Below are 10,663 nucleotides of genomic sequence, written 5' to 3'. Positions count from 1 at the left end.
ACCACATACGCCACCCTTTTCAATTCCAATACTATAAATCCTAAACAATCTACCCTAATTAACTCAAAAACAATCGCAAAATCAATCGAAATAATTCATGGAGAACCTACTATCACATTTTCAATGGAGGAAAGACAAGACTTTATGATTGAAGAGGGATTGCATCAAGCAGTGGTGTTTAAATTATCCCCTGGTGCGCCAGATTTGAAGGTATTAAGGTCAATTTTACCGAAACATCTTGGTACCAAGGGCAATTGTTTAATTGGCTTACTTGCTCCAAGACAAATTTTGTTGAGATTTGATCAATATGAAGATTATGTAATAGCTTTCGCTCAGTTAATTATCTTCTCTACAATGAAGAGCAGCAGCAATGTAGGGTTTTTCCATGGTCCATTGGATATAATCGTAAGGATGAAACGACGTTAGCTGTGGTTTGGATTTCTTTACCAAACTTATCTCCAGATTTGTTTGCAAAGAAGTTTCTATTGTCTATAGCATCGGCAGTTGGGAAACCAATAGCTATAGATAAAGCTACTCAAATCATGTCAAGACCTAGCACAGCTAGGGTCAAGGTTATACTTGATCTAATGGAAAAGCTTCCAAATCATATAAGACTGCAGTTTATAGATGAAAAATCTGGTAAGTTGATCGAGGTTTCTTAGAAGATTGTATATGATAATCTACCTTTGTATTACACTTATTGTAAGCACCAAGGTCATGATGAAGATAGTTGTCGTTTGATCTCAAAAAGAAATCAAAATAGCAAACTAATTGATGATACCATTGAAGTTTCTACAAAAGGTACTATTGATAGTGAAAAGTATCAAGGTGATGCAAGAGAAATACTAAATGAAAAAAGAAAGGTTGTAGATGTCAATCAAAGTAAAGCTACTTCGTTAGATCGGCAGTTGGTTGTTGTCCCTTCTGAGCAAAATTGTACTCAATAGATGTTGTTACAAGTAATATTGGTGTTCAAACAACTACCGAAAACAAACGGGGAACGCCAAGAGTTGGGGTTGATGTGCCACGAGTTGGTTCAGGCCAAAAAATAATGGATTCAGGACACAAACTAATGGATACATCTGATGTTGAAGATGCTGAAAATTCTGGGCAGCATGTTTTGCAAGTTGAAACCAAGAATTCAACTAAAAATTGGACAATGGTTGCACACAAAAATTCAACTAGTAATCAGAGCCTTTCCCCGACTAGTCACAATAATTCTCCATGTAGTGAAAAGGGTGCGACTGGAAATTTTTATGATAGTGAGAAGAGGCAAGATATTAGTAATGCCTCAAGTAACCTATTATGTTCGAATAGCTTTGATGTTTTATCGAAGATTACTGGAAAGCAAGTAAAGTTAACAGAGAATGACAACGATTTAATCCAAGAAAAGCAGTTCTCACCACCTACTTTGAATAGCAAATTAAGTCCAAAAGCTCCTGTATTTGTGCCTAAATGTGTGATTGCAAAGAAGAATGAGTCAAGGGTCTTAGTGTCAAATACAATTGATTTGGATGAGGATTTTCTTGATGAAAATGAGGAAGACAATATGCTTGATTTTGGCGAGGATTCTCTTGATGAAGAGGAGGAAGATATGCTGGACATGTGCTTTGATAGAGTTGCTAGGGAAGGAGATATATCACCTAGGCAACAAAGAAGTGGAAGCAACATATGCAAAAAGAAGACACATGGAAGGCAACATAGTTGGGAAGGTAAAATGACTGAGGAGTTTGTTCCAAGACACCTACCGATGCGACAGGCAAAGCAGAACCATTTGACAGTATCAATAGGTTCAACAAGATCCAAAAAATCCATAAAGAAAGTATGAATTATCAAGTGTTTTTGGATAGGTTTGAAGAAGAAGACAAGAGAAAAATATTTCAAGTTACTTTTGATGGGTAATCAATCTTTTTTAATTCATGTGTTTGCAATAGAAAGTTTGAGGCTGATAACTCAACTTTCTTCTTGATTGGCATATTTTTACATTATTTAAGCATCCTCATTTGTAATATCATCATGGAGTGTATTACAAACTCTGTGGTGATCAAAAAATGCTTAGTTCTCTCTAGCTCTTATTTTCTTCATGCTTGTTAGGTAGTAGACACTTCATTAGGATTAGTAAGTTAAGGCCTAGCCCCCCTTGCTTGCACTTATCCCTATTGATATATTTTATGTTTAATAAAAGGCCACTAGACACTGTCTAATGATAAATTTGCGGAAAAAAATAAAGTATGTAGTTCAACTTTATAATTAAGAATTTCCCACTTTTAAAACCACCCATGTGAAAAAAAAAAAAATGCATAACTCATGAATATTGTCAATTTGGTAAAAAAACTGCTACCATAAAGAATCTTATGACAATAATGGTAACTTATCTTACTTATACAGTGTGAGAATATGCAAGGCCATTTTTATGTAGGATATCTAGTAGTAGTATTTATCATCATAAAAATGTTCTCTAACTGCATCATATTATAATTACAACATATTTCATATTTGGATACTTTTGAGATTATGTAAATTCTCTAGCCTTTTATTCCTATATAATTACTATTTTGTAGTATTAAATATCCAAATATAATTACTAATTAGAAAGTATATTAAAAGATTCTTGAATTGGGAAAAATCTAATCCTAAAATTAAAATTAAAAATTCATGGTAACTTGATCCAAAATGAAATGAATTATATATCAATAAATAAAGAGTGCATGTTATTGTTTTGTAAATAATATTTATTTATTATTGCAAAGAGTATTCACATTACCTATATTTAAAGAGTTGAGAAATTTAAAAGAAACGTACCGACAAATGGAAAAAGGCAAATATGAAAACAAATAAGTTTCATGGTATAAGAACTCAAAAGTTTCCAACAAAAATAAATAAAAATGAAATAAAAATGAAAAAAAAAAAAAAAAAAAAAAAGAGAGAGAAAGGCAATCTTAAAATTAAAATAACAATTACCGTGATCATAATAATCATGAACTTCACAATATCCGTATACAATAATCCTGCTCGACGTCAAAATTAAATCATCACTATTAAACAAGAAATATAGATATCAAAAGATATGTTCATCACATTTTGCTACACAAAAAAAATAATTTATTTGGAGAAGTAAAATATTCATAAATATTTCAACATAGACTATGAAATTTTTTTACCTCATGTAATCTTCAATTTGATATAAAAAAAAGTATTTTATGTGCACAACAAATCAAATCTTATTTGCATTTGTGTACAACAATCCCTTCATACGATCGGAAAAACAATTCCTTCAAATAGCCTATAAACTATGTTTGTTGTATCCATATTTTCCAACAATTTCATATCAAAACTGAATATACATTTGTAAATACCTAAAACTCTTATGAAAAGTTTTTTAAGAAAACAAGACACGTTCTTAATAGAGAAATTTTAAGAACAAAGTTCAAAGAATTGAACAAAACATTAATAGTGGAAATGACAAAGAAGTTCAAACTAAAAATAAGACTCGCCATTTTGGCTTAGAAACGATTGTAAGATCAATGGTGATCTTTGAACTTTTGTTTATAAGATATTACCCACATTACATAGACTTTTGGACTTCTTATTAAATAAAATGAAAAGAAATAGTGAAAAAAGATAACTAAAAGTGGGAAAATCTGATTTTTTTTTTTACCTTAAAAATGGTAATAGAGTCATTTAATTTTACAAGGGCATTTCGGTATTTCAACTTTTCATTTGTGATGTTCCCACTTATAATAATACTAGATAATGTTGCCCGTGCTTTGCACGGGCCCAATAATATAAATGGTATGTTTTGGGGCTAATAATCACGTTTTTGAAGTGATTGTTTGCGTGGATAAAGGAATAAGTTTTTTTATCACAAGCATGTACTTTCTTTGACGCTATTTAAGGCATAATAACACTACCCACATACAACATTTTTTAAATATTTTATGTTGTCAATTATCATGATTTATAGTATTTTTACGATAGATTCACTTCAAAAATCAGTGGAATTATTTGTATTTTTTTCAAAACATATTTTATGTTGTCAATTATCATGATTTATAGTATTTTTACGCAATTTTTAAATATAAAAAAACAAAAAAAAAATAAGACAAATAAATTAAAATGGACCCAATATATGTTATTTTTGTTGTCTCAATTCATGTGACACAAATGAAATTTGGAGAGTCATCTAAATTTTCATTTCAAAAAAATATATTTTAAGTTATTAATTATTGTGATTTATAATATTTTTATGTAACTTTCAAATAACGTACATTACTGGTCACTTTGTCCTAATTTATGTGATACGGATAAAATTACAAAATTAACCCTTTTAAAATGTCTTTCAGATATTTTAAGTTGTTAATTATTATTATTTATAATACTTTTTTGGTAATTTTAAAATGATATGTTATTTTTTTTGTCCCAATATATGTGAGCCTGATAGAATTTTGAGAGTCAACCTATTTTATTATATAGCTTTTAAATATTTTAAATTGATAATTATTGTAATTTTTAATGCTTTTTAAGTCATTTGTAAATGATATATGTTGCTTCCTTGATTGGGACTTTTCCATTTGTGACATATATATATATATATATATATATATATATATATTATTTTAAAAGGGAGTTTATGCCCAAGTATAATATATAATATTCAAAATTGGGAAAAGTCCCAATCTTGAATATTATATATTGTACTTGGGCATAAAATCCATTTTATTATATAGTAGAATATGATATGATATGATATATATATATATATATATATATATATATATATATAATATTATAAGAGGTGGTTTATGTCACTTCCCAACTTAATATCAGACCTCCACATCGACAAAACACCTGAGAGTTATTAGGTATAAAAGTTAGCAGACCTCGTGACACTAATCTAGTGACGCATTTTAAAGCCTTGCGGGTCTAGACCCAAAGCAAACAATATCACTAACAAGTTGTATGGTGGGAAAATGGTGGTGCAAATAATAATTGAAGGGATAGAAGAATTATATTGTTGGATTAATTGAATCAATTTCGGGCATGATTCAGTTGTTGGCCCTTCTGGTTTTCATTTCATTTTCTCCTCTGTTGGTGAAAATTCAACTTAAAAGGAAAAAGTACATTATCACAGGTGAAGTTGGCAAGTGCTTGTTTTCTAATTAATTTACTTTTCTATTCCATATCTTGTGTTTTGATTTTATTTTCATCTATGATTAATAACTAAATAATTGAGCCTAATTGATAACAACCTAACCAATAACCAACCCATAAATACCCCTATCTATGACTATGAGCTCTTTTTGTACACTTGAGTTGTTCTATTTTAACTTTTATCTCAGTTTGTATTTGTGCTATATCAGTACATGAATCTCCTAGAATTGATCATTTGTGGTATATCTGTGATTCATAGATTGTTGTTGCCAGCTCCTTTCTAAACAACCTTTAGTGTCTGCTTGCAAGTCAGTAGAGTGTCTGTGAAATTCCCATTTGTAGCTTCTGGTTGTTACTACCGAAATAAGCAGGTGTCATGCAAAAGCTAGTAAAGTAAACCTCAAAAGACCATGAATAAGAAGACAAATGATAAATATACCAGAAGACACGAAGATTTAACGTGGTTCGGTCAATCGACCTATATCCACAAAGGAGATAAGCAATCTACTATATAAATATGAGAGTACAAAATATAGAGAGAAATAACCTCAACCAATTCCTATTCACAATGTAACATTTGACAGTAGATGTCAATGGAGACTACGCTTCTTCAGTAGGGGAGAAACGCTCGAGCATTGGAGCTACATTGGAAATAGTCCCCCTAGGCTTCTTTCATTCACCCATTTTCGCAAAGTTATAATCTGCAATTTGTTTTTTAGGCCAGTTATTGTCAGCCAAAGGAAAATAGGATTATATTTCAAAATGAAATTTAATAAAATGAATTATTGCTTACCCAAGTTCTTTCGTGGATCTCTTTCTTAGGTAGAGGAGATATGTTCCCTTCATAGGCAGTGTCACCGATTCTGTTCTCAAAATACCATCTTCTTCTTCTCAGTTTGCATGCTACCATCAAGGCGGTAGACTGTAAGATTGAAAAACTATTCATAATCCAAAAAGGAGCGACCACAACTAGTATTCTGTCCTTTACTTTTAACATTTTTCCCTAAAAAGTTAAGCATCTTCAATTGTTTCATCTTTTCCGTGCATCAGAAAGAGAGATATTTGTTTTTAAATCAGAGATCACGTATGATATCTTAAGGAGTTTTGGGAATGATAACTCAGTGAAAACAATACAACAAAATTAAAAATAAATTTAGTCGGAGAACCAAGATAGGACGCAAGTTGCAAAAAAGGACCAGTTTTCTTTTTGGTTTACCTCACTTTTCCTCTTTTTCATACATACAAATCACTCGCCCGTTATTGATTTTTGTTCAATTCAACACTAGAAGAAGCTTTGATATTTTTAATAATTTAACTACAACATTAATAGAAGAAAAAAATAGCAAATATACAAGCAAAGAAAAACTAGAGACAACATAAATATTAGAATACTACCTATATTTATTTAATCTAAATTCCTTGGTTTGCAGCTGAAGAAACTGACCAATCTCCCAAGAATATTCGAATGTTTCTTAGAAGAGGAGCAATTCGTGTCAAGCTCAGGATCAACTTTATACAACAACGTAATCCATAATGCTTCATTTCACCATAGAAACATAACGTAAAAAGCCCATAGTCATTTGGTGTTCTCCCATTTGCCTTAGATGTTTCCCATAAGTCAGAAAGAGGTATCAACAAAAATGAAATCTCAGGATTACATTCTGAATGGTTGGATAAGGCAAGTTTCTGGGTGATACCCGACATCCCATCATCACATAAGGGAATCAAGTGAGCTATCATGTCAATCAATTTTCCAGAGTAACATACAACAAATCTTAAGAAGTTCTCACGTACGTACCAATTTTTAGGCAAATTGACTGATACACTTGTACTAGTTCCCTGTTGGTTGAACCAACCTAGGGTGTTGATCCCCCAACTCATAAGCGCTCTTAGTGACTAGGAATCTGAAGCAGATGAGATATTCTGAAACAACGAATTACAGATCAAATCATTGCTCCAATATGCAGATATTGTATGCAATTGCTTTGAAAATTCTGGCAGTTGTGGAAGCCTCTTGCAATTTGATAAGTACAAGGTTTCAAGATCACCAAGTTGGGCAATGCTTTCAGGCAAATGGACAAAATTATTTCCATTGATATGCAACTCTTTCAAAGACGATAAGCACCCAATGTCTTCCGAAAGTCCTCCATCTATTAAATTGCAGAAACTAAGATTCAGAATTTCCAATGAGCATAACCCTTCATTCACCAGAGGGAACACAGAGTGCACTCCATCTTCTAAACATTGTCCTGAAAAACTCAAGGATTTAAGCTTGTTCAACTGGACGATGGAAGAGGGAGGCTGTGAAATTCGAGTGCAGCTGGCATCAAGCTCCTCAAGTTTTCTAAATCACCTATCTCTTCGGGCAAGTTTTTATGTTTTGGGCACCACGACACATCTAGCTTCACCAATCCTTTCAACATGCCAATGCTACTTGGAAGAGCTACAAGTTTTTCCATGACTGTCAAATCTAGCTTTGTAAGATGAGCTTGGTGCTAAATAATAGATGATGGTATTTCACTTATCCCAATGCATTTCACCTTTATCTCTAACTCCGACTTCATTCTTTCAATGATTTCTAGAAATATCTCCAAACTTTGGCAACCCTCTAGATTCAGATGTTCAAGAGACTCACTACAGGAAAATGCACTTAATGTTACAAAACACATTGTAGCTAAATATGAAATTTTCCATAGCTAAACACTTTAGCCATAAAATATTTTTTCGTAGCATTCGTAGCAAGATGTAGGGTGGCTAAAAGTTAGCTACAGACTTTACATTATCCTTGGCCAAGGACTAATACTTATAGCTACAATTAAAATTGTGTTGTAGCTATGATGGTAAAAAAAATTGCTATGAAATATTTACTTGTAGCAAATAATTTTTCTCTTTTTCCACAACAAATTAAATCTATAGTAATTTTTATATTGTAGACACAATGAATTCTATTGTGGCAAATGACTTGATTTATTTTCTACGAAAATTCAAAATTTGTGGCTATTTCATATTTTTAATCTTGTGACAATAATACTTGTATTTAGCTACAAACTAGAAAATCTATAGCAATAAAATCAAAGTATTTGCCACAAATATTTGTTTCAGAAAGCTAAGAACTCAAACTCTTTGCCATAACATACATAAAATATAGCTAATAGTTTTAATTTGCTAAGACAAGTGAAAATGTATTGCCTATTTTTGATAATTACATATAGATTTAGCTATAACTATCAAAATTCATTGCTACAAATTTAAAATTACTGCCATAAGCATTAATAATCACAAGAATTTTTATAATATAGCTAAAAAATAGATTTCAAACAATTTCATTACCATAGATGAAAGGATTTTCCACAAGCTTTGCTAGTAAAAGAAAGTTACATAATATAATCCCAAATACATTTTTGAGATTTCAAAATAATTCTCAAGTTACATATAATTACATTTTACAATATTGAGAATAGTCACAATATACAATTCTTGTAAGACATCTTATTTGAGTCCAAAGCAACATAATTTTCCCCTATCTCTCCAATCTCCTTCCACAATCTTCAATTGTACTTTATCTTGATCAGCATCGGTCCCAATTTGCCATTTATATGCTCTTATTCCATAAATATGCCTATCAATAACGGTAAAGTATTATAGCACCAAAAGAATAATGATTTAGAATTTCAAAGAGAAAAAAATAGTCTTGAGTAATTTTTCTTACAAAAATATTTAGCAAATGAAAACAAAAAAAAAAAATACAAAGTAAGCAGAGAAGTAATCCAATCAATAACTTTTAAACTTCTTAAAACATGTAGATATAGATCTCAATTTTCAGTATCAATTATTAAATTAATACCTAGATATCGATTTTAAAATTTAATACCACTTATTAAATTAATACCTAGGTAAAAAACATACCTTTAAATTGACAAAAATACACAATTCAATGCAATACTCATTGATTCAAGCCATGAGAGACAATAATCCCTTGCAACAATATAGAATATAATTGTGTATGATAAATTATTTGTGGTTCAATCTTTTCTCAAACCTATACATAATAGAAAATTCAGAGTATATGATTGAGTAAAAAAAATTCATATTGTGAAAGCTTATCTCATCAGCTTGAAGAAGGTCATGTAAAACCTATAAAAGAAATATTAGCATACTATCAAAAATAAAAAATTAAACAAAAAATTGAGATAAGAAAGGGTGAGGGAAGAGGGAGCAGACATATATGGCGTGGGAAGATGAAAAAGGGTTTCTAGGTTTTTGATAAGTGGGAAGGGGGAATAAGCTATTTAATTGGGTTTCAAAATTTTAGGGGTAAATTTTGATGTTTTGTAATTTTTAATTTTTTCGGGGGGGAATATTTTGGATCCAAATGGGGAAAGGGAAGGGTGAAGTATGGTTGGAGAGATAATTTTGGGAAAGATTTTTGCTTTATTTATAGTTATTATTATATGTATAAATTTTGCTTCTTTTATTTTACAAATGCTATTATAACTATAAATTTAACTAATACAACAATTATTATATAAATAGGCGAATCTAGGATTTTTCGAACATGAGAGCATCAAGAAAAATGTATCAAGTGGGAATTGATCCGAACATACCTAGTGAAATTTCATAAGAAGGTCAAAGAAGGATATGGTATATTCATATCTTATTACTATCACGTGGAGGTAGAGAAAATGTTTAAGAGAGACAATCGACTCATATTAAATGTACACATTAATTAAAATAGTTGTCTCAAATTACTTGTCAATTTATGAAATGAAGATAAAATTAATTACATTTTCTCAATCTTCCTTACAATTTAGTTCTTCTTAAAAGTGTAAACAAGTTTGTGAAGTTTCAGATAAAAATTATTACGGAATAAAGTAGTAAAATTATCCTTCTTATTTATAATCTTATAAGATCGTGTCAAAGATATATAGACAACTAATATGGAATGGAGGGAATAGTGTTTAGTTAATTTTATGACCATACTTAATTTTCAATTATTGTTTTTAGTTTGAATTTAAAAAGTAAAAAATTATATGAATTCAATATAATTTTCTCTACCATCTTCAAAGCTCATATTGTAGTAATATATTGATTATTATCGTTATTATTATTATAATTATATTTATTATTATCATTAATATTATTATTATTATATTGTTATTATTGTATATGCATTTAAAATGATATATGCATTAGAATGTCAAGTTAAAAATAGAATACACTGAAATAAAATAAAACAGTCAATATCAGAAAATATATTTAATCTATTTAAATAGAATTGGAGAGGTAAAACAATGTTGTGATGGTAAATTTTAATTACCATACAATTCAAGTTTGAAAATTATTTTAAGATAGAGTTTTCAAGAAAAATAATCAATTCAATTTTTTTTATCTCAACAATGAATTAAAATTCAAGTTAAATTGTTCAACTATAACTATAGTGGAACTATACTTCCACAACATTTATTTATTTCAATTTGAATTTAAATAGAGATGTGAATTTTGAATTATAGTT

The 10,663-nt window shown here is 29.9% G+C and overlaps 1 pseudogene; it reads left to right on the top strand.

Moving 5' to 3' along the window:
• The first annotated feature begins 587 nt into the window (after positions 1-587).
• On the top strand, positions 588-6,685 carry LOC125833880 (uncharacterized; annotated as a pseudogene).
• Positions 6,686-10,663: the final 3,978 nt, after the last annotated feature.

This window comes from Solanum verrucosum, unplaced genomic scaffold (assembly GCF_900185275.1).
Source record: "Solanum verrucosum unplaced genomic scaffold, falcon-dt-bn FXZP01001052.1, whole genome shotgun sequence".
NCBI lineage: Eukaryota > Viridiplantae > Streptophyta > Magnoliopsida > Solanales > Solanaceae > Solanum > Solanum verrucosum.
The sequence above is the reverse complement of the archived record's forward strand: the minus strand, read 5'-3'. Positions and strand labels throughout refer to the sequence as shown.